The sequence below is a fragment of the Schistocerca piceifrons genome, unplaced genomic scaffold (genome assembly GCF_021461385.2).
Source record: "Schistocerca piceifrons isolate TAMUIC-IGC-003096 unplaced genomic scaffold, iqSchPice1.1 HiC_scaffold_1544, whole genome shotgun sequence".
In the NCBI taxonomy this organism is placed as follows: domain Eukaryota; kingdom Metazoa; phylum Arthropoda; class Insecta; order Orthoptera; family Acrididae; genus Schistocerca; species Schistocerca piceifrons.
This window is the reverse complement of record NW_025727396.1, coordinates 8,836,762-8,862,168: the sequence shown is the minus strand read 5'-3', so window position 1 is coordinate 8,862,168 and position 25,407 is coordinate 8,836,762.

Below are 25,407 nucleotides of genomic sequence, written 5' to 3'. Positions count from 1 at the left end.
GCCATTTGTATTTAATTCCGATGTAATATGTGTGCTTCATCGTCAATAAGATGGTCCAAGGGATACAGTAAATCAGGAGTGTAGCATCGGAATCTATAACTAGTGTCACAGGAATGGTTCAAAACGTAGACAGAAAGAAGAGTCTGTCTTCGTGTACTTAGGTCGGCATTTTGCCTTTTGAATTACACTCCGATGCAATTTCTGGGTTTCATCGTCAATAAGAAGGTCTAAGGGATACAGTAAACCTGAAGTGAAGCATCGGAATCTATAACTAGTGTCACAGGAATGGTTCAAAACATAGTCAGTAAGAAGAGTTAGTCTTCTTGTCCGTAAGTCGGCATTGTGCCTTTTGTATTTAATTCCGATGCAATTTCTGTGTTTCATCGGCAATAAGGTCAGAGGGATACAGTAATCCTGAAGTGAAGCATCGCAATCTATAACTAGTGTCACAGGAATGGTTCAAACCATAGACAGTAGGAAGAGTCAGTCTTCTTGTACTTAAGTCGGCATTGTGCCTTTTCAATTTAATTCCGTTGCAATTTTTGTGTTTCATCGTCAATAAGAAGGTAAGAGGGATACAGTAAACCTGATGTGAAGCATCGGAATCTATAGCTAGCGTCACAGGAATGGTTCAAAACATAGTCAGTAAGAAGAGTCAGTCTTCTTGGCCTTAAGTCGGCATTGTGCCTTTTGTATTTAATTCCGATGCAATTTCTGTGTTTCATCGTCAATAAGAAGGTCCAAGGGATACAGTAAACCGAAGTGAAGCATCGGGATCTATAACTAGTGTCACAGGAATGGTTCAAATCATAGACAGTAGGAAGTGTCAGTCTTCTTGTACTTAAGTCGGCATTGTGCCTTTTCTGTTTAATTCCGATGCAATTTCTGTGTTTCATCGTCAATGAGAAGGTCCAAGGAATACAGTAAACCTGAAGTGCAGCATCGGAATCTATAATTAGTGTCACAGGAATGGTTCAAAACAAAGTCAGTACGAAGAGTCAGACTTCTTGTCCTTATGTCGGCATTGTGCCTTTTGTATTTAATTCCGATGCAATTGCTGTTTTTCGTCGTCAATAAGAAGGTCCAAGGGATACAGTAAACCTGGAGTGTAGCATCGGAATCTATAACTAGTGTCACAGGAATGGTTCAAAACATAGACAGTAAGAAGAGTCAGTCTTCTTGTACTTAAGTCGGCATTTTGCCTTTTGTATTTAATTCCGATGCAATTTCTGTGTTTCATCGTCAATAAGAAGGTCCAAGGGATACAGAAAAACCTGAAGTGAATCATCGGAATCTATAACTAGTGTCACAGGAATGGTTCAAAACATAGTCAGTAAGAAGAGTCAGTCTTCTTGCACATATGTCGGCATTGTGCCTTTCCTATTTAATTCCGATGCAATTTCTGTGTTTCATCGTCAATAACGAGGTCCAAGGGATACAGTAATCCTGGAGTCAAGCATCGGAATCTATAACTAGTGTCAATGGACTGGTTCAAATCATAGACAGTAAGAAGGGTCAGTCTTCTTGTACTTAAGTCGGCATTGTGCCTCTTGTACTTAATTCCGATGATATTTTTGTGTTTCATCGTCAATAAGAAGGTCCAAGGGATACAGTAAACCTGAAGTGAAACATCGCAATCTATAACTAGTGTCACAGGAATGGTTCAAAACATAGACATTAAGAAGAGTCAGTCTACTTGTACTTAAGTCGGCATTGTGCCTTTTGTGTTTAATTCCGATGCAATTTCTGTGTTTCATCGTCAATAAGAAGGTCCAAGGGATACAGTAAACCTGAAGTGAATCATCGGAATCTATAACTAGTGTCACAGGAATAGTTCAAAACATAGTCAGTAATAAGAGTCAGACTTCTTGCACATATGTCGGCATTGTGCTTTTTCTATTTGATTCCGATGCAATTTCTGTGTTTCATCGTCAATAACGAGGTCCAAGGGATACAGTAAACCTGAAGTGAAGCATCGGAATCTATAACTAGTGTCACAGGAATTGTTTAAATCATAGACAGTAAGAAGAGTCAGTCTTCTTGTACTTAAGTCGGCATTGTGCCTTTTGTATTTAATTCCGATGCAATTTCTGTGTTTCATCGTCAATAAGAAGGTACAAGGGATACAGTAAACCTGGAGTGAAGCATCGGAATCTATAACTAGTGTCACAGGAGTGGATCAAAGCATAGACAGTGGGAAGAGTCAGTCTTCTTGTACTTAAGTCGGCATTGTGCCTTTTGTATTTAATTCCGGTGCAATTTCTGTGTTTCATCGTCAATAAGAAGGTCAGAGGAATACAGTAAACCTGAAGTGAAGCATCGGAATCCAAAACTAGTGTCACAGGAATGGTTCAAAACATAGAAAGTATGAAGAGTCAGTCTTCTTGTACTTAAGTCGGCATTGTGCCTTTTGTATTTAATTCCGATGCAATTTCTGTGTTTCATCGTCAATAAGAAGGTCCAAGGTATACAGTAAACCTGAAGTGAAGCGTCGGAATCTATAACTAGTGTCACAGGAATGGTTCAAAACATAGTCAGTAAGAAGAGTCAGTCTTCTTGTCCTTAAGTCGTCATTGTGCCTTTTGTATTTAATTCCGATGCAATTTCTGTGTTTCATCGTCAATAAGAAGGTCAGAGGGTTACAGTAAACCTAAAGTGAAGCATCGGAATCTGTAGCTAGTGTCACAGGAATGGTTCAAAACATAGACAGTAAGAAGAGTCAGTCTTCTTGTCCTTAAGTCGGCATTGTGCCTTTTGTATTTAATTCCGATGCAATTTCTGTGTTTCATCGTCAATAAGAGGGTCCAAGGTGTACAGTGAACCTGGAGTGAAGCATCGGAATCTATAACTAGTGTCGCAGGAATGGTCCAAACATAGACAGTAAGAAGAGTCAGTCTTCTTGTACTTATGTCGGCATTGTGCCTTTTGTATTTAATTCCGATGCAATTGCTGTTTTTCTTCGTCAATAAGAAGGTCCAAGGGATACAGTAAACCTGGGGTGTAGCATCGGAATCTATAACTAGTGTCACAAGAATGGTTCAAAGCATAGACAGTAAGATGAGTCAGTCTTCGTGTACTTAAGTCGGCTTTTTGCCTTTTGTATTTAATTCCGATGCAATTTCTGTGTTTCATTGTCAATAACGAGGTCCAAGGGATACAGTAAACCTGGAGTCAAGCATCGGAATCTATAACTAGTGTCAATGGAATGGTTCAAAACATAGACAGTAAGAAGGGTCAGTCTTCTTGTACTTAAGTCAGCATTGTGCCTCTTGTACTTAATACCGATGCATTTTCTGTGTTTGATCGTTAATAAGAAGGTCCAAGGGATACAGTAAACATGAAGTGAAGCATCGGAATCTATAACTAGTGTCACAGGAATGGTTCTAAACATAGACATTAAGAAGAGTCAGTCTACTTGTACTTAAGTCGGCATTGTGCCTTTTGTGTTTAATTCCGATGCAATTTCTGTGTTTCATCATTAATAAGAAGGTCCGAGGGATACAGTAAACATGGAGTGAAGCATCGGAATCTATAACTAGTGTCGCAGGAATGGTTCAAAACATAGACAGTAAGAAGAGTCAGTCTTCTTGTACTTATGTCGGCATTGTGCCTTTTGTATTTAATTCCGATGCAATTGCTGTTTTTCGTCGTCGATAAGAAGGTCCAAGGGATGCAGTAAACCTGGAGTGTAGCATCGGAATCTATAACTAGTGTCACAGGAATGGTTCAAAACATAGATAGTAAGAAGAGTCAGTCTTCGTGTACTTATGTCGGCATTTTGCCTTTTGTATTTAATTCCGATGCAATTTCTCTGTGTCATCGTCAATAAGAAGGTCCAAGGGATACGGAAAAACCTGAAGTGAATCATCGTAATCTATAACTAGTGTCACAGGAATGGTTCAAAACATAGTCAGTAAGAAGAGTCAGTCTTCGTGCACATATGTCGGCATTGTGCCTTTCCTATGAAATTCCGATGCAATTTCTGTGTTTCATTGTCAATAACGAGGTCAAAGGGATACAGTAAACCTGGAGTCAAGCATCGGAATCTATAACTAGTGTCAATGGAATGGTTCAAAACATAGACCGTAAGAAGAGTCAGTCTTCTTGAACTAAAGTCGGCATTGTTCATTTTGTATTTTATTCCCATGAAATTTCTGTGTTTCATCGTCAATAAGAAGGTCCAAGGGATACAGTAAACCTGGAGTGAAGCATTGGAATCTATAACTAGTGTCACAAGAATGGTTCAAAACATTGTCAGTAACAAGACTCAGACTTCTTGTAGTTAAGTCGGCATTGTGCCTTTTGTATTTAATTCCGATGCAACTTCTGTGTTTCATCGTCAATAAGGGGGTCCAAGGGATACAGTAAACATGGAGTGAAGCATCGGAATCTATAACTAGTGTCACAGGAATGGTTCAAGACATAGACAGTAAGAAGAGTCAGTCTTCTTGTACTGAAGTCGACATTGTGCCTTTTCTATTAATTTCCAATGCAATTTCTGTATTTCATCGTCAATAAGAAGGTCAGAGGGATACAATAAACCTGAATTGAAGCATCGGAATCTGTAACTAGTGTCACAGCAATGGTTCAAAACAAAGTCAGTAAAAAGAGTCAGTCTTCTTGTCCTTAAGTCGGCATTGTGCCATTTGTATTTAATTCCGATGTAATATGTGTGCTTCATCGTCAATAAGATGGTCCAAGGGATACAGTAAATCAGGAGTGTAGCATCGGAATCTATAACTAGTGTCACAGGAATGGTTCAAAACGTAGACAGAAAGAAGAGTCTGTCTTCGTGTACTTAGGTCGGCATTTTGCCTTTTGAATTACACTCCGATGCAATTTCTGGGTTTCATCGTCAATAAGAAGGTCTAAGGGATACAGTAAACCTGAAGTGAAGCATCGGAATCTATAACTAGTGTCACAGGAATGGTTCAAAACATAGTCAGTAAGAAGAGTTAGTCTTCTTGTCCGTAAGTCGGCATTGTGCCTTTTGTATTTAATTCCGATGCAATTTCTGTGTTTCATCGGCAATAAGGTCAGAGGGATACAGTAATCCTGAAGTGAAGCATCGCAATCTATAACTAGTGTCACAGGAATGGTTCAAACCATAGACAGTAGGAAGAGTCAGTCTTCTTGTACTTAAGTCGGCATTGTGCCTTTTCAATTTAATTCCGTTGCAATTTTTGTGTTTCATCGTCAATAAGAAGGTAAGAGGGATACAGTAAACCTGATGTGAAGCATCGGAATCTATAGCTAGCGTCACAGGAATGGTTCAAAACATAGTCAGTAAGAAGAGTCAGTCTTCTTGGCCTTAAGTCGGCATTGTGCCTTTTGTATTTAATTCCGATGCAATTTCTGTGTTTCATCGTCAATGAGAAGGTCCAAGGGATACAGTAAACCGAAGTGAAGCATCGGGATCTATAACTAGTGTCACAGGAATGGTTCAAATCATAGACAGTAGGAAGTGTCAGTCTTCTTGTACTTAAGTCGGCATTGTGCCTTTTCTGTTTAATTCCGATGCAATTTCTGTGTTTCATCGTCAATGAGAAGGTCCAAGGAATACAGTAAACCTGAAGTGCAGCATCGGAATCTATAATTAGTGTCACAGGAATGGTTCAAAACAAAGTCAGTACGAAGAGTCAGACTTCTTGTCCTTTGTCGGCATTGTGCCTTTTGTATTTAATTCCGATGCAATTGCTGTTTTTCGTCGTCAATAAGAAGGTCCAAGGGATACAGTAAACCTGGAGTGTAGCATCGGAATCTATAACTAGTGTCACAGGAATGGTTCAAAACATAGACAGTAAGAAGAGTCAGTCTTCTTGTACTTAAGTCGGCATTTTGCCTTTTGTATTTAATTCCGATGCAATTTCTGTGTTTCATCGTCAATAAGAAGGTCCAAGGGATACAGAAAAACCTGAAGTGAATCATCGGAATCTATAACTAGTGTCACAGGAATGGTTCAAAACATAGTCAGTAAGAAGAGTCAGTCTTCTTGCACATATGTCGGCATTGTGCCTTTCCTATTTAATTCCGATGCAATTTCTGTGTTTCATCGTCAATAACGAGGTCCAAGGGATACAGTAATCCTGGAGTCAAGCATCGGAATCTATAACTAGTGTCAATGGACTGGTTCAAAACATAGACAGTAAGAAGGGTCAGTCTTCTTGTACTTAAGTCGGCATTGTGCCTCTTGTACTTAATTCCGATGATATTTTTGTGTTTCATCGTCAATAAGAAGGTCCAAGGGATACAGTAAACCTGAAGTGAAACATCGCAATCTATAACTAGTGTCACAGGAATGGTTCAAAACATAGACATTAAGAAGAGTCAGTCTACTTGTACTTAAGTCGGCATTGTGCCTTTTGTGTTTAATTCCGATGCAATTTCTGTGTTTCATCGTCAATAAGAAGGTCCAAGGGATACAGTAAACCTGAAGTGAATCATCGGAATCTATAACTAGTGTCACAGGAATAGTTCAAAACATAGTCAGTAATAAGAGTCAGACTTCTTGCACATATGTCGGCATTGTGCTTTTTCTATTTGATTCCGATGCAATTTCTGTGTTTCATCGTCAATAACGAGGTCCAAGGGATACAGTAAACCTGAAGTGAAGCATCGGAATCTATAACTAGTGTCACAGGAATTGTTTAAATCATAGACAGTAAGAAGAGTCAGTCTTCTTGTACTTATGTCGGCATTGTGCGTTTTGTATATAATTCCGATGCAATTTCTGTGTTTCATCGTCATTAAGAAGATCAGAGGGATGCAGTAAACCTGAAGTGAAGCATCGGAATCTATAATTAGTGTCACAGGAATGGTTGAAAACATTGACAGAAGGAAGAGTCAGTCTTCTTGTACTTAAGTCGGCATTGTGCATTTTGTATTTTATTCCCATGAAATTTCTGTGTTTCATCGTCAATAAGAAGGTCCAATGGATACAGTAAACCTGGAGTGAAGCAACGGAATCTATAACTAGTGTCACAAGAATGGTTCAAAACATTGTCAGTAAGAAGAGTCAGACTTCTTGTAGTTAAGTCGGCATTGTGCCTTTTGCATCTAATTCCGATGCAACTTCTGTGTTTCATCGTCAATAAGAAGGACAGAGGGATACAGTAAACCTGAAGTGAAGCATCGGAATCTATAACTAGTGTCACAGGAATGGTCAAAACGTAGACTGTAGGAAGAGTCAGTCTTCTTGTACTTAAGTCGGCATTGTGCCTTTTGTATTTAATTCCGATGCAATATCTGTGTTTCATCGTCAATAAGAAGGACCAAGGGATACAGTAAACCTGAAGTGAAGCATCGAAATCTATAACTAGTGTCACATGAATGGTTCAAACATAGTAAGAAGCGTCAGTCTTCTTGTACTTAAGTCGGCATTGTGAATTTTGTATTTAATTCCGATGCAATTTCTGTGTTTTATCGTCAATAAGAAGGTCCAAGGGATACAGTAAACCTGGAATGAAGCATCGGAATCTATAACTAGTGTCACAGGAATGGTTCAAAACATAAACAGTAAGAAGAAGCAGTCTTCTTGTACTTAAGTCGAAATTGTGCCTTTTCTATTTAATTCCGATGCAATTTCTGTGTTTCATCGTCAATAAGAAGGTCCAAGGGATACAGTAAACCTGGAGTGAAGCATCGGAATCTATAACTAGTGTCACAGGAGTGGATCAAAGCATAGACAGTGGGAAGAGTCAGTCTTCTTGTACTTAAGTCGGCATTGTGCCTTTTGTATTTAATTCCGGTGCAATTTCTGTGTTTCATCGTCAATAAGAAGGTCAGAGGAATACAGTAAACCTGAAGTGAAGCATCGGAATCCAAAACTAGTGTCACAGGAATGGTTCAAAACATAGAATGTATGAAGAGTCAGTCTTCTTGTACTTAAGTCGGCATTGTGCCTTTTGTATTTAATTCCGATGCAATTTCTGTGTTTCATCGTCAATAAGAAGGTCCAAGGGGTACAGTGAACCTGGAGTGAAGCATCGGAATCTATAACTAGTGTCACAGGGATGGTTCAAAACATAGTCAGTAGGAAGAGTCGGTCTTCATGTACTTAAGTCGGCATTGTGCATTTTGTATTTAATTCCGATGCAATTTCTGTGTTTCATCGGCAATAAGTTCAGAGGGATACAGTAATCCTGAAGTGAAGCATCGGAATCCAAAACTAGTGTCACAGGAATGGTTCAAAACATAGAAAGTAGGAAGAGTCAGTCTTCTTGTACTTAAGTCGGCATTGTGCCTTTTGTATTTAATTCCGATGCTATTTCTGTGTTTCATCGTCAATAAGAAGGTCCAAGGTATACAGTAAACCTGAAGTGAAGCGTCGGAATCTATAACTAGTGTCACAGGAATGGTTCAAAACATAGTCAGTAAGAAGAGTCAGTCTTCTTGTCCTTAAGTCGTCATTGTGCCTTTTGTATTTAATTCCGATGCAATTTCTGTGTTTCATCGTCAATAAGAAGGTCAGAGGGTTACAGTAAACCTAAAGTGAAGCATCGGAATCTATAGCTAGTGTCACAGGAATGGTTCAAAACATAGACAGTAAGAAGAGTCAGTCTTCTTGTCCTTAAGTCGGCATTGTGCCTTTTGTATTTAATTCCGATGCAATTTCTGTGTTTCATCGTCAATAAGAGGGTCCAAGGGGTACAGTGAACCTGGAGTGAAGCATCGGAATCTATAACTAGTGTCGCAGGAATGGTCCAAACATAGACAGTAAGAAGAGTCAGTCTTCTTGTACTTATGTCGGCATTGTGCCTTTTGTATTTAATTCCGATGCAATTGCTGTTTTTCTTCGTCAATAAGAAGGTCCAAGGGATACAGTAAACCTGGGGTGTAACATCGGAATCTATAACTAGTGTCACAAGAATGGTTCAAAGCATAGACAGTAAGATGAGTCAGTCTTCGTGTACTTAAGTCGGCTTTTTGCCTTTTGTATTTAATTCCGATGCAATTTCTGTGTTTCATTGTCAATAACGAGGTCCAAGGGATACAGTAAACCTGGAGTCAAGCATCGGAATCTATAACTAGTGTCAATGGAATGGTTCAAAACATAGACAGTAAGAAGGGTCAGTCTTCTTGTACTTAAGTCAGCATTGTGCCTCTTGTACTTAATACCGATGCAATTTCTGTGTTTGATCGTTAATAAGAAGGTCCAAGGGATACAGTAAACATGAAGTGAAGCATCGGAATCTATAACTAGTGTCACAGGAAAGGTTCTAAACATAGACATTAAGAAGAGTCAGTCTACTTGTACTTAAGTCGGCATTGTGCCTTTTGTGTTTAATTCCGATGCAATTTCTGTGTTTCATCATCAATAAGAAGGTCCGAGGGATACAGTAAACATGGAGTGAAGCATCGGAATCTATAACTAGTGTCGCAGGAATGGTTCAAAACATAGACAGTAAGAAGAGTCAGTCTTCTTGTACTTATGTCGGCATTGTGCCTTTTGTATTTAATTCCGATGCAATTGCTGTTTTTCGTCGTCAATAAGAAGGTCCAAGGGATGCAGTAAACCTGGAGTGTAGCATCGGAATCTGTAACTAGTGTCACAGGAATGGTTCAAAACATAGATAGTAAGAAGAGTCACTCTTCGTGTACTTATGTCGGCATTTTGCCTTTTGTATTTAATTCCGATGCAATTTCTCTGTTTCATCGTCAATAAGAAGGTCCAAGGGATACGGAAAAACCTGAAGTGAATCATCGTAATCTATAACTAGTGTCACAGGAATGGTTCAAAACATAGTCAGTAAGAAGAGTCAGTCTTCTTGCACATATGTCGGCATTGTGCCTTTCCTATTAAATTCCGATGCAATTTCTGTGTTTCATTGTCAATAACGAGGTCAAAGGGATACAGTAAACCTGGAGTCAAGCATCGGAATCTATAACTAGTGTCAATGGAATGGTTCAAAACATAGACCGTAAGAAGAGTCAGTCTTCTTGAACTAAAGTCGGCATTGTTCATTTTGTATTTTATTCCCATGAAATTTCTGTGTTTCATCGTCAATAAGAAGGTCCAAGGGATACAGTAAACCTGGAGTGAAGCATTGGAATCTATAACTAGTGTCACAAGAATGGTTCAAAACATTGTCAGTAACAAGAGTCAGACTTCTTGTAGTTAAGTCGGCATTGTGCCTTTTGTATTTAATTCCGATGCAACTTCTGTGTTTCATCGTCAATAAGAAGGTATAAGGGATACAGTAAACCTGAAGTGAATCATCGGAATCTATAACTAGTGTCACAGGAATGGTTCAAATCATAGTCAGTAAGAAGAGTCAGTCTTCTTGCACATATGTCGGCAATGTGCCTTTTCTATTTCATTCCGATGCAATTTCTGTGTTTCATCGTCAATAAGAGGGTCCAAGGGATACAGTAAACATGGAGTGAAGCATCGGAATCTATAACTAGTGTCACAGGAATGGTTCAAGACATAGACAGTAAGAAGAGTCAGTCTTCTTGTACTGAAGTCGACATTGTGCCTTTTCTATTAATTTCCAATGCAATTTCTGTGTTTCATCGTCAATAAGAAGGTCAGAGGGATACAATAAACCTGAATTGAAGCATCGGAATCTGTAACTAGTGTCACAGCAATGGTTCAAACAAAGTCAGTAACAAGAGTCAGTCTTCTTGTCCTTAAGTCGGCATTGTGCCATTTGTATTTAATTCCGATGTAATATGTGTGCTTCATCGTCAATAAGATGGTCCAAGGGATACAGTAAATCAGGAGTGTAGCATCGGAATCTATAACTAGTGTCACAGGAATGGTTCAAAACGTAGACAGAAAGAAGAGTCTGTCTTCGTGTACTTAGGTCGGCATTTTGCCTTTTGAATTACACTCCGATGCAATTTCTGGGTTTCATCGTCAATAAGAAGGTCTAAGGGATACAGTAAGCCTGAAGTGAAGCATCGGAATCTATAACTAGTGTCACAGGAATGGTTCAAAACATAGTCAGTAAGAAGAGTTAGTCTTCTTGTCCGTAAGTCGGCATTGTGCCTTTTGTATTTAATTCCGATGCAATTTCTGTGTTTCATCGGCAATAAGGTCAGAGGGATACAGTAATCCTGAAGTGAAGCATCGCAATCTATAACTAGTGTCACAGGAATGGTTCAAACCATAGACAGTAGGAAGAGTCAGTCTTCTTGTACTTAAGTCGGCATTGTGCCTTTTCAATTTAATTCCGTTGCAATTTTTGTGTTTCATCGTCAATAAGAAGGTAAGAGGGATACAGTAAACCTGATGTGAAGCATCGGAATCTATAGCTAGTGTCACAGGAATGGTTCAAAACATAGTCAGTAAGAAGAGTCAGTCTTCTTGGCCTTAAGTCGGCATTGTGCCTTTCGTATTTAATTCCGATGCAATTTCTGTGTTTCATCGTCAATAAGAAGGTCCAAGGGGTACAGTGAACCTGGAGTGAAGCATCGGAATCTATAACTAGTGTCGCAGGAATGGTTCAAAGCATAGACAGTAAGAAGAGTCAGTCTTGTTGTACTTATGTCGGCATTGTGCCTTTTGCATTTAATTCCGATGCAATTTCTGTGTTTCATCGTCAATAAGAAGGTCCAAGGGATACAGTAAACGGAAGTGAAGCATCGGGATCTATAACTAGTGTCACAGGAATGGTTCAAATCATAGACAGTAGGAAGTGTCAGTCTTCTTGTACTTAAGTCGGCATTGTGCCTTTTCTGTTTAATTCCGATGCAATTTCTGTGTTTCATCGTCAATGAGAAGGTCCAAGGAATACGGTAAACCTGAAGTGCAGCATCGGAATCTATAATTAGTGTCACAGGAATGGTTCAAAACAAAGTCAGTACGAAGAGTCAGACTTCTTGTCCTTATGTCGGCATTGTGCCTTTTGTATTTAATTCCGATGCAATTGCTGTTTTTCGTCGTCAATAAGAAGGTCCAAGGGATACAGTAAACCTGGAGTGTAGCATCGGAATCTATAACTAGTGTCACAGGAATGGTTCAAAACATAGACAGTAAGAAGAGTCAGTCTTCTTGTACTTAAGTCGGCATTTTGCCTTTTGTATTTAATTCCGATGCAATTTCTGTGTTTCATCGTCAATAAGAAGGTCCAAGGGATACAGAAAAACCTGAAGTGAATCATCGGAATCTATAACTAGTGTCACAGGAATGGTTCAAAACATAGTCAGTAAGAAGAGTCAGTCTTCTTGCACATATGTCGGCATTGTGCCTTTCCTATTTAATTCCGATGCAATTTCTGTGTTTCATCGTCAATAACGAGGTCCAAGGGATACAGTAATCCTGGAGTCAAGCATCGGAATCTATAACTAGTGTCAATGGACTGGTTCAAAACATAGACAGTAAGAAGGGTCAGTCTTCTTGTACTTAAGTCGGCATTGTGCCTCTTGTACTTAATTCCGATGATATTTTTGTGTTTCATCGTCAATAAGAAGGTCCAAGGGATACAGTAAACCTGAAGTGAAACATCGCAATCTATAACTAGTGTCACAGGAATGGTTCAAAACATAGACATTAAGAAGGGTCAGTCTACTTGTACTTAAGTCGGCATTGTGCCTTTTGTGTTTAATTCCGATGCAATTTCTGTGTTTCATCGTCAATAAGAAGGTCCAAGGGATACAGTAAACCTGAAGTGAATCATCGGAATCTATAACTAGTGTCACAGGAATAGTTCAAAACATAGTCAGTAATAAGAGTCAGACTTCTTGCACATATGTCGGCATTGTGCTTTTTCTATTTGATTCCGATGCAATTTCTGTGTTTCATCGTCAATAACGAGGTCCAAGGGATACAGTAAACCTGAAGTGAAGCATCGGAATCTATAACTAGTGTCACAGGAATTGTTTAAATCATAGACAGTAAGAAGAGTCAGTCTTCTTGTACTTATGTCGGCATTGTGCATTTTGTATATAATTCCGATGCAATTTCTGTGTTTGATCGTCATTAAGAAGATCAGAGGGATGCAGTAAACCTGAAGTGAAGCATCGGAATCTATAATTAGTGTCACAGGAATGGTTGAAAACATTGACAGAAGGAAGAGTCAGTCTTCTTGTACTTAAGTCGGCATTGTGCATTTTGTATTTTATTCCCATGAAATTTCTGTGTTTCATCGTCAATAAGAAGGTCCAATGGATACAGTAAACCTGGAGTGAAGCAACGGAATCTATAACTAGTGTCACAAGAATGGTTCAAAACATTGTCAGTAAGAAGAGTCAGACTTCTTGTAGTTAAGTCGGCATTGTGCCTTTTGCATCTAATTCCGATGCAACTTCTGTGTTTCATCGTCAATAAGAAGGACAGAGGGATACAGTAAACCTGAAGTGAAGCATCGAAATCTATAACTAGTGTCACATGAATGGTTCAAACATAGTAAGAAGCGTCAGTCTTCTTGTACTTAAGTCGGCATTGTGAATTTTGTATTTAATTCCGATGCAATTTCTGTGTTTTATCGTCAATAAGAAGGTCCAAGGGATACAGTAAACCTGGAATGAAGCATCGGAATCTATAACTAGTGTCACAGGAATGGTTCAAAACATAAACAGTAAGAAGAAGCAGTCTTCTTGTACTTAAGTCGAAATTGTGCCTTTTCTATTTAATTCCGATGCAATTTCTGTGTTTCATCGTCAATAAGAAGGTCCAAGGGATACAGTAAACCTGAAGAGAAGCATCGGAATCTTTCACTAGTGTCACAGGAATGGTTCAAAAAATAGTCAGTAAGAAGAGTCAGTCTTCTAGTACTTTAGTTGGCATTGTGCCTTCTGTATTTAATTCCGATGCAATTTCTGTGTTTCATCGTCAATAAAAAGGTCCAAGGGATACAGTAAACCTGTAGTGAAGCATCGGAGTCTATAACTAGTGTCACAGGAATGGTTCAAAAATAAACTGTAAGAAGAGTCAGTCTCCTTGTACTTAATTCGGCATTGTGCCTTTTGTATTTAATTCCGATGCAATTTCTGTGTTTCGTCGTCAATAAGAAGGTCCAACTGATACAGTAAACCTGGAGCGAAGCATCGAAATCTATGACTAGTGTCAATGGAATGGTTCAAATCATAGACAGTAAGAAGAGTCAGTCTTCTTGTACTTAAGTCATCATTGTGCCTTTTCTATTTAATTCCGATGCAATTTCTGTGTTTCATCGTCAATTAGGACTGAGGGATACAGTAAACCTGAAGTGAAGCATCGGAATCTATAACTAGTGTCACAGGAATGGTTCAAAACATAGTCAGTAAGAAGAGTCAGTCATCTTGTACTTAAGTTGGCATTGTGCCTTTCGTATTTAATTCCGATGCAATTTCTGTGCTTCATCGTCACTAAGAAGGTGAGAGGGATACTGTAAACCTGAAGTGAAGCATCGAAATCTATAACAAGTGTCACAGGAATGGTTCAAAACATAGACTGTAAGAAGAAGCAGTCATCTTGTACTTAAGTCGGCATTGTGCCTTTTGTATTTAATTCCGATGCAATTTCTGTGTTTCATCGTCAATAAGAAGGTCCAAGGGATACAGAAAACCTGTAGTGAAGCATCGGAGTCTATAACTAGTGTCACAGGAATGGTTCAAAAATAGACTGTGAGAAGAGTCAGTCTCCTTGTACTTAATTCGGCATTGTGCCTTTTGTATTTAATTCCGATGCAATTTCTGTGTTTCATCGTCAATAAGAAGGTCCAACTGATACAGTAAACCTGGAGTGAAGCATCGGAATCTATGACTAGTGTCAATGGAATGGTTCAAAACATAGACAGTAAGAAGAGTCAGTCTTCTTGTACTTAAGTCGGCATTGTGCGTTTTCTATTTAATTCCGATGCAATTTCTGTGTTTCATCGTCAATTAGGTCAGAGGGATACAGTAAACCTGAAGTGAAGCATCGGAATCTATAACTAGTGTCACAGGAATGGTTCAAAACATAGTCAGTAAGAAGAGTCAGTCTTCTTGTACTTAAGTTGGCATTGTGCCTTTCGTATTTAATTCCGATGCAACTTCAGTGTTTCATCGTCAATAAGACGGTCAGAGGGATACAGTAAACATGGAGTGAAGCATCGGAATCTATAACTAGTGTCACAGGAATGGTTCAAAACATAGACAGTAAGAAGAGTCAGTCTTCTTCTACTTAAGTCGGCATTGTACTTTTTGTATTTAATTCCCATGCAATGTCTGTGTTTCATCGTCAATAACATGATCAGAGGGATACAGAAAACCTGAAGTGAAGCATCGGAATCTATAACTAGAGTCACAGGAATGGTTCAAAACATAGACAGTAAGAAGAGTCAGTCTTCTTGAACTAAAGTCGGCATTGTGCATTTTGTATTTTATTCCCATGTAATTTCTGTGTTTCATCGTCAATAAGAAGGTCCAAGGGATACAATGAACCTGGAGTGAAGCAACGGAATCTATAACTACTGTCACAAGAATGATTCAAAACATTATCAGTAAGAAGAGTCAGACTTCTTGTAGTTAAGTCGGCATTGTGCCTTTTGTATCTAATTCCGATGCAACTTCTGTGTTTCATCGTCAATAAGAAGGTCAGAGGGGTACAGTAAACCTGAAGTAAAGCATCGGAATCTATAACTAGTGTCACAGGAATGGTCAAAACGTAGACTGTAGGAAGAATCAGTCTTCTTGTACTTAAGTCGGCATTGTGCCTTTTGTATTTAATTCCGATGCAATATCTGTGTTTCATCGTCAATAAGAAGGACCAAGGGATACAGTAAACCTGAAGTGAAGCATCGAAATCTATAACTAGTGTCACATGAATGGTTCAAACATAGTAAGAAGCGTCAGTCTTCTCGTACTTAAGTCGGCATTTTGCCTTTTCTATTTAATTCTGATGCAATTTCTGTGTTTCATCGTCAATAAGAAGGTACAAGGGATACAGTAAACCTGGAGTGAAGCGTCGGAATCTATAACTAGTGTCACAGGAATGGTTCAAAACATAGACTGTAAGAAGAGTCAGTCTTCTTGTACTTTAGTCGGCATTAAGCCTTTTGTATTTAATTCCGATGCAATTTCTGTGTTTCATCGACAATAAGAAGGTCCAAGGGATACAGTAAACCTGGAATGAAGCATCGGAATCTATAACTAGTGTCACAGGAATGGTTCAAAACATAAACAGTAAGAAGAGTCAGTCTTCTTGTATTTAAGTCGGCATTGTGCCTTTTGTATTTAATTCCGATGCAATATCTGTGTTTCATCGTCAATAAGAAGGTCCAAGGGATACAATAAACCTGAAGAGAAGCATCGGAATCTTTCACTAGTGTCACAGGAATGGTTCAAAAAATAGTCAGTAAGAAGAGTCAGTCTTCTAGTACTTTAGTTGGCATTGTGCCTTTTGTATTTAATTCCGATGCAATTTCTGTGTTTCATCGTCAATAAAAAGGTCCAAGGGATACAGTAAACCTGTAGTGAAGCATCGGAGTCTATAACTAGTGTCACAGGAATGGTTCAAAAATAAACTGTAAGAAGAGTCAGTCTCCTTGTACTTAATTCGGCATTGTGCCTTTTGTATTTAATTCCGATGCAATTTCTGTGTTTCGTCGTCAATAAGAAGGTCCAACTGATACAGTAAACCTGGAGCGAAGCATCGAAATCTATGACTAGTGTCAATGGAATGGTTCAAATCATAGGCAGTAAGAAGAGTCAGTCTTCTTGTACTTAAGTCATCATTGTGCCTTTTCTATTTAATTCCGATGCAATTTCTGTGTTTCATCGTCAATTAGGATAGAGGGATACAGTAAACCTGAAGTGAAGCATCGGAATCTATAACTAGTGTCACAGGAATGGTTCAAAACATAGTCAGTAAGAAGAGTCAGTCATCTTGTACTTAAGTTGGCATTGTGCCTTTCGTATTTAATTCCGATGCAATTTCTGTGCTTCATCGTCACTAAGAAGGTGAGAGGGATACTGTAAACCTGAAGTGAAGCATCGAAATCTATAACAAGTGTCACAGGAATGGTTCAAAACATAGACTGTAAGAAGAAGCAGTCATCTTGTACTTAAGTCGGCATTGTGCCTTTTGTATTTAATTCCGATGCAATTTCTGTGTTTCATCGTCAATAAGAAGGTCCAAGGGATACAGAAAACCTGTAGTGAAGCATCGGAGTCTATAACTAGTGTCACAGGAATGGTTCAAAAATAGACTGTGAGAAGAGTCAGTCTCCTTGTACTTAATTCGGCATTGTGCCTTTTGTATTTAATTCCGATGCAATTTCTGTGTTTCATCGTCAATAAGAAGGTCCAACTGATACAGTAAACCTGGAGTGAAGCATCGGAATCTATGACTAGTGTCAATGGAATGGTTCAAAACATAGACAGTAAGAAGAGTCAGTCTTCTTGTACTTAAGTCGGCATTGTGCGTTTTCTATTTAATTCCGATGCAATTTCTGTGTTTCATCGTCAATTAGGTCAGAGGGATACAGTAAACCTGAAGTGAAGCATCGGAATCTATAACTAGTGTCACAGGAATGGTTCAAAACATAGTCAGTAAGAAGAGTCAGTCTTCTTGTACTTAAGTTGGCATTGTGCCTTTCGTATTTAATTCCGATGCAACTTCAGTGTTTCATCGTCAATAAGACGGTCAGAGGGATACAGTAAACATGGAGTGAAGCATCGGAATCTATAACTAGTGTCACAGGAATGGTTCAAAACATAGACAGTAAGAAGAGTCAGTCTTCTTCTACTTAAGTCGGCATTGTACTTTTTGTATTTAATTCCCATGCAATGTCTGTGTTTCATCGTCAATAACATGATCAGAGGGATACAGAAAACCTGAAGTGAAGCATCGGAATCTATAACTAGAGTCACAGGAATGGTTCAAAACATAGACAGTAAGAAGAGTCAGTCTTCTTGAACTAAAGTCGGCATTGTGCATTTTGTATTTTATTCCCATGTAATTTCTGTGTTTCATCGTCAATAAGAAGGTCCAAGGGATACAATGAACCTGGAGTGAAGCAACGGAATCTATAACTACTGTCACAAGAATGATTCAAAACATTATCAGTAAGAAGAGTCAGACTTCTTGTAGTTAAGTCGGCATTGTGCCTTTTGTATCTAATTCCGATGCAACTTCTGTGTTTCATCGTCAATAAGAAGGTCAGAGGGGTACAGTAAACCTGAAGTGAAGCATCGGAATCTATAACTAGTGTCACAGGAATGGTCAAAACGTAGACTGTAGGAAGAATCAGTCTTCTTGTACTTAAGTCGGCATTGTGCCTTTTGTATTTAATTCCGATGCAATATCTGTGTTTCATCGTCAATAAGAAGGACCAAGGGATACAGTAAACCTGAAGTGAAGCATCGAAATCTATAACTAGTGTCACATGAATGGTTCAAACATAGTAAGAAGCGTCAGTCTTCTCGTACTTAAGTCGGCATTTTGCCTTTTCTATTTAATTCTGATGCAATTTCTGTGTTTCATCGTCAATAAGAAGGTACAAGGGATACAGTAAACCTGGAGTGAAGCGTCGGAATCTATAACTAGTGTCACAGGAATGGTTCAAAACATAGACTGTAAGAAGAGTCAGTCTTCTTGTACTTTAGTCGGCATTAAGCCTTTTGTATTTAATTCCGATGCAATTTCTGTGTTTCATCGACAATAAGACGGTCCAAGGGATACAGTAAACCTGGAATGAAGCATCGGAATCTATAACTAGTGTCACAGGAATGGTTCAAAACATAAACAGTAAGAAGAGTCAGTCTTCTTGTATTTAAGTCGGCATTGTGCCTTTTGTATTTAATTCCGATGCAATATCTGTGTTTCATCGTCAATAAGAAGGTCCAAGGGATACAATAAACCTGAAGAGAAGCATCGGAATCTTTCACTAGTGTCACAGGAATGGTTCAAAAAATAGTCAGTAAGAAGAGTCAGTCTTCTAGTACTTTAGTTGGCATTGTGCCTTTTGTATTTAATTCCGATGCAATTTCTGTGTTTCATCGTCAATAAAAAGGTCCAAGGGATACAGTAAACCTGTAGTGAAGCATCGGAGTCTATAACTAGTGTCACAGGAATGGTTCAAAAATAAACTGTAAGAAGAGTCAGTCTCCTTGTACTTAATTCGGCATTGTGCCTTTTGTATTTAATTCCGATGCAATTTCTGTGTTTCGTCGTCAATAAGAAGGTCCAACTGATACAGTAAACCTGGAGCGAAGCATCGAAATCTATGACTAGTGTCAATGGAATGGTTCAAATCATAGGCAGTAAGAAGAGTCAGTCTTCTTGTACTTAAGTCATCATTGTGCCTTTTCTATTTAATTCCGATGCAATTTCTGTGTTTCATCGTCAATTAGGATAGAGGGATACAGTAAACCTGAAGTGCAGCATCGGAATCTATAACTAGTGTCACAGGAATGGTTCAAAACATAGTCAGTAAGAAGAGTCAGTCATCTTGTACTTAAGTTGGCATTGTGCCTTTCGTATTTAATTCCGATGCAATTTCTGTGCTTCATCGTCACTAAGAAGGTGAGAGGGATACTGTAAACCTGAAGTGAAGCATCGAAATCTATAACAAGTGTCACAGGAATGGTTCAAAACATAGACTGTAAGAAGAAGCAGTCATCTTGTACTTAAGTCGGCATTGTGCCTTTTGTATTTAATTCCGATGCAATTTCTGTGTTTCATCGTCAATAAGAAGGTCCAAGGGATACAGAAAACCTGTAGTGAAGCATCGGAGTCTATAACTAGTGTCACAGGAATGGTTCAAAAATAGACTGTGAGAAGAGTCAGTCTCCTTGTACTTAATTCGGCATTGTGCCTTTTGTATTTAATTCCGATGCAATTTCTGTGTTTCATCGTCAATAAGAAGGTCCAACTGATACAGTAAACCTGGAGTGAAGCATCGGAATCTATGACTAGTGTCAATGGAATGGTTCAAAACATAGACAGTAAGAAGAGTCAGTCTTCTTGTACTTAAGTCGGCATTGTGCGTTTTCTATTTAATTCCGATGCAATTTCTGTGTTTCATCGTCAATTAGGTCAGAGGGATACAGTAAACCTGAAGTGAAGCATCGGAATCTATAACTAGTGTCACAGGAATGGTTCAAAACATAGTCAGTAAGAAGAGTCAGTCTTCTTGTACTTAAGTTGGCATTGTGCCTTTCGTATTTAATTCCGATGCAACTTCAGTGTTTCATCGTCAATAAGACGGTCAGAGGGATACAGTAAACATGGAGTGAAGCATCGGAATCTATAACTAGTGTCACAGGAATGGTTCAAAACATAGACAGTAAGAAGAGTCAGTCTTCTTCTACTTAAGTCGGCATTGTACTTTTTGTATTTAATTCCCATGCAATGTCTGTGTTTCATCGTCAATAAGATGATCAGAGGGATACAGAAACCTGAAGTGAAGCATCGGAATCTATAACTAGAGTCACAGGAATGGTTCAAAACATAGACAGTAAGAAGAGTCAGTCTTCTTGAACTAAAGTCGGCATTGTGCATTTTGTATTTTATTCCCATGTAATATCTGTGTTTCGTCGTCTATAAGAAGGTCCAAGGGATACAGTGAACCTGGAGTGAAGCAACGGAATTTATAACTACTGTCACAAGAATGGTTCAAAACATTATCAGTAAGAAGAGTCAGACTTCTTGTAGTTAAGTCGGCATTGTGCCTTTTGTATCTAATTCCGATGCAACTTCTGTGTTTCATCGTCAATAAGAAGGTCAGAGGGATACAGTAAACCTGAAGTGAAGCATCGGAATCTATAACTAGTGTCACAGGAATGGTCAAAACGTAGACTGTAGGAAGAGTCAGTCTTCTTGTACTTAAGTCGGCATTGTGCCTTTTGTATTTAATTCCGATGCAATATCTGTGTTTCATCGTCAATAAGAAGGACCAAGGGATACAGTAAACCTGAAGTGAAGCATCGAAATCTATAACTAGTGTCACATGAATGGTTCAAACATAGTAAGAAGCGTCAGTCTTCTCGTACTTAAGTCGGCATTTTGCCTTTTCTATTTAATTCTGATGCAATTTCTGTGTTTCATCGTCAATAAGAAGGTACAAGGGATACAGTAAACCTGGAGTGAAGCGCCGGAATCTATAACTAGTGTCACAGGAATGGGTCAAAACATAGACTGTAAGAAGAGTCAGTCTTCTTGTACTTTAGTCGGCATTAAGCCTTTTGTATTTAATTCCGATGCAATTTTTGTGTTTCATCGACAATAAGAAGGTCCAAGGGATACAGTAAACCTGGAATGAAGCATCGGAATCTATAACTAGTGTCACAGGAATGGTTCAAAACATAAACAGTAAGAAGAGTCAGTCTTCTTGTATTTAAGTCGGCATTGTGCCTTTTGTATTTAATTCCGATGCAATATCTGTGTTTCATCGTCAATAAGAAGGTCCAAGGGATACAATAAACCTGAAGAGAAGCATCGGAATCTTTCACTAGTGTCACAGGAATGGTTCAAAACATAGTCAGTAAGAAGGGTCAGTCTTCTAGTACTTTAGTTGGCATTGTGCCTTTTGTATTTAATTCCGATGCAATTTCTGTGTTTCATCGTCAATAAGAAGGTCCAAGGGATACAGTAAACCTGGAATGAAGCATCGGAGTCTATAACTAGTGTCACAGGAAAGGTTCCAAACGTAGACAGTAAGAAGAGTCAGTCTTCTTGTACTTAATTCTGCATTGTGCCTTTTGTATTTAATTCCGATGCAATTTCTGTGTTTCATCGTCAATAAGAAGGTCCAAGGGATATAGTAAACCTGAAATGAAGCATCGGAATTTTTAACTAGGGTAAGAGGAATGGTTCCAAACATAGACAGTAAGAAGAGTCAGTCTTCTTGTACTTAAGTCGGCATTGTGCCTTTTGTATTTAATTCCGATGCAATTTCTGAGTTTCATCGTCAATAAGAAGGTCCAAGGGATACAGAAAACCTGGAGTGAAGCATCGGAGTCTATAACAAGTGTCACAGGAATCGTTCAAAAATAGACTGTAAGAAGAGTCAGTCTCCTTGTACTTAATTCGGCATTGTGCCTTTTGTATTTAATTCCGATGCAATTTCTGTGTTTCATCGTCAATAAGATGGTCCAACTGATACAGTAAACCTGGAGTGAAGCATCGGAATCTATGACTAGTGTCAGTGGAATGGTTCTAAACATAGACAGTAAGAAGAGTCAGTCTTCTTGTACTTAAGTCGGCATTGTGCGTTTTCTATTTAATTCCGATGCAATTTCTGTGTTTCATCGTCAATTAGGTCAGAGGGATACAGTAAACCTGAAGTGAAGCATCGGAATCTATAACTAGTGTCACAGGAATGGTTCAAAACATAGTCAGTAAGAAGAGTCAGTCTTCTTGTACTTAATTTGGCGTTGTGCCTTTCGTATTTAATTCCGATGCAACTTCTGTGTTTCATCGTCAATAAGACGGTCAGAGAGATACAGTAAACCTGAAGTGAAGTATCGGAATATATAACTAGTGTCACAGGAATAGTCAAAACATTGACAGTAGGAAGAGTCAGTCTTCTTGTACTTAAGTCGCCATTGTGCCTTTTGTATTTAATTCCGATGCAATATCTGTGTTTCATCGTCAATAAGAAGGACCAAGGGATACAGTAAACGTGGAGTGAAATATCGGAATCTATAACTAGTGTCACAGGAATGGTTCAAAACATAAACAGTAAGAAGAGACAGTCTTCTTGTACTTAAGTCGGCATTGTGCCTTTTGTATTTTATTCCGATGCAATATCTGTGTTTCATCGTCAATAAGAAGGTCCAAGGGATAGAGTAAACCTGAAGAGAAGCTTCGGAATCTTTCACTAGTGTCACAGGAATGGTTCAAAACATAGTCAGTAAGAAGAATCAGTCTTCTTGTACTTTAGTCGGCACTGTGCCTTTTGAATTTAATTCCGATGCAATTTCTGTGTTTCATCGTCAATAAGAAGGTCGAAGGGATACAGTAAACCTGGAGTGAAGCATCGGAATCTATAACTAGTGTCACAGGAATGGTTCCAAACATAGACAGTAAGAAGAGTCAGTCTTCTTGTACTTAATTCTGCATTGTGCCATTTATATTTATTTCCGATGCAATTTCTGTGTTTCATCGTCAATAAGAAGGTCCAAGGGATACAGTAAACCTGAAGTGAAGCATCGGAAATTATAACTAGTGTCACAGGAATGGTTCCAAACATAGACAGTAAGAAGAGACAGTCTTCTTGTACTTAATACGGCATTGTGCCTTTTGTATTTAATTCCGATGCAATTTCTGTGTTTCATCGTCAATAAGAAGGTCCAAGGGATACAGAAAACTTGGAGTGAAGCACCGGAGTCTATAACTAGTGTCACAGGAATGGCTCAAACATAGACTGTAAGAAGAGTAAATCTCCTTGTACTTAATTCGGCATTGTGCCTTTTGTATTTAATTCCGATGCAATTTCTGTGTTTCATCGTCAATAAGAAGGTCCAACTGATACAGTAAACCTGGAGTGAAGCATCGGAATCTATGACTAGTGTCAATGAAATGGTTCAAAACATAGACAGTAAGAAGAGTCAGTCTTCTTGTACTTAAGTCGGCATTGTGCCTTTTCTATTTAATTCCGATGCAATTTCTGTGTTTCATCTTCAATTATGTCAGAGGGGTACAGTAAACCTGAAGTGAAGCATCGGAATCTATAACTAGTGTCACAGGAATGGTTCAAAACATAGTCAGTAAGAAGAGTCAGTCTTCTTGTACTTAAGTTGGCATTGAGCCTTTTGTATTTAATTCCGATGCAATTTCTGTGCTTCATCGTCACTACGAAGGTCAGAGGGATACTGTAAACTTGTAGTGAAGCATCGGAATCTATAACTAGTGTCACAGGAATGGTTCAAACATAGACAGTAAGAAGAAGCAGTCTTCTTGTACTTAAGTCGACATTGTGCCTTTTCTATTTAATTCCGATGCAATTTCTGTGTTTCATCGTCAATAAGAAGCTCAGAGGGATACAGTAAACCTGAAGTGAAGCATCGTAATCTATAACTAGTGTCACAGGAATGGTTCGAAACAAAGTTCGTAAGAAGAGTCAGTTTTCTTGCCCTTAAGTCGGCATTGTGTCTTTTGTATTTAATTCCAATGCAATTTCTATGTTTCATCGTCAATAAGAAGGTCCAAGGGATACAGGAAACCTGGAGTGCAGCATCGGAATCTATAACTAGTGTCACAGGAATGATTCAAAACATAGTCAGTAAGAATTGTCAGTCTTCTTGTACTTAAGTCGGCATTGTGCTTTTTCTATTTAATTCCGATGCAATTTCTGTGTTTCATCGTCAATAAGAAGGTCCAAGGGATACAGTAAACCTGGATTGAAGCATTGGAATCTATAACTAGTGTCAATGGAATGGTTCAAAACATAGACAGAGGGAAGAGTCAATCCTCTCGTACTTAAGTCAGCATTGTGCCTTTTGTATTTAATTCCGATACAATATCTGTGTTTCATCGTTAACAAGAAGGTCCAAGGCATACAATAAACCTGAAGTGAAGCATCGGAATCTATAACTAGTGACACAGGAATGGTTCAAACATAGTCAGTAAGAAGGGTCAGTCTTCTTAGACTTAAGTCGGCATTGTGACTTTTCTATTTAATTCCTATGCAATTTCTGTGTTTCATCGTCAATAGGAAGATCCAAGAGATACAGTAAACCTGGAGTGAAACATCGGAATCTATAACTAGTGTCACAGGAATGGTTCAAAACATAGACAGTAAGAAGAGTCAGACTTTTTGTACTTAAGTCGACATTGTGCCTTTTCTATTTAATTCCGTTGCAATTTCTGTGTTTCATTGTCAATAAGAAGGTCAGAGGGTTACAATGAACCTGAAGTGAAGCATCGGAATCTATAACTAGTGTCACTGGAATGGTTCAAAACATAATCAGTAAGAACAGTCAGTCTTCTTGCCCTTATGTCGGCATTTTCCTTTTGTATTTAATTCCGATGCATTTTCTGTGTTTCATCGTCAATCAGAAGGTCAGAGGAATACAGTTAACCTGAAGTGAAGCATCGGAATCTATAGCTAGTGTCACAGGAATGGTTCAAAACTTAGTCAGTAATAAGAAGAGTCAGTCTTCTTGTCCTTAAGTCGGCATTGTGCCTTTTGTATTTAATTCCGATGCAACTTCTGTGTATCATCGTCAATAAGAATGTCCAAGGGATACAGAAAACCTGGAGTGAAGCATAGGAATCTATAACTAGTGTCACAGGAATGGTTCAAACATAGACAGTAAGACGAGTCAGTCTTCCTGTCTTCTTGTATTTAAGTCGGCATTGTGCCTTTAGTATTTAATTCCGATGCAATTTCTGTGTTTCATCGTGAATAAGAAGGTCCAAGGGATACAGTAAACTTGGAGTGAAGCATCGGAATCTATAAATAGTGTCGCAGGAATGGTTAAAAACATTGACAGTAAGAAGAGTCAGTCTTCTTGTATTTAATTCTGCATTGTGCCTTTTGTATTTACTTCCGA